We start from the raw sequence: 390 nt of genomic DNA on the forward strand, positions 1-390 counted from the left end.
AAAATTAGCAGACTGAGGCTTGGACACTGTGGGTTAAATCATTACTTGCACATTGTAGGAAAACATCCAACAGGACTATGTGAGTGTGAAAACCCAGAAACAGTCAAGCATGCTCTCCTGGAGTGTGGCAAGTATAAAGCAGAGAGGGAAACGCTCTATAAGAGATTGTCAGACCTAGGAGTAGTTGCATTCTCCATTAAATCTTTTTTTGGCCAAAGCGAGAACCACCAGCTGATCACCAATACAGTTTTACAGTTCCTGCATGAGTCAGGGCTGTATATGAGAGTATGAGCTGCAATTGTTAAATTTCTATCCTGTGGAGGGCAGTAATACGCCTAGTTGCGTCTACACTGCCGAAAACTGACAAGAAGAAGAAGAAGAAGAAGAAGA

Source organism: Anguilla anguilla, chromosome 3, assembly GCF_013347855.1.
Source record: "Anguilla anguilla isolate fAngAng1 chromosome 3, fAngAng1.pri, whole genome shotgun sequence".
NCBI lineage: Eukaryota > Metazoa > Chordata > Actinopteri > Anguilliformes > Anguillidae > Anguilla > Anguilla anguilla.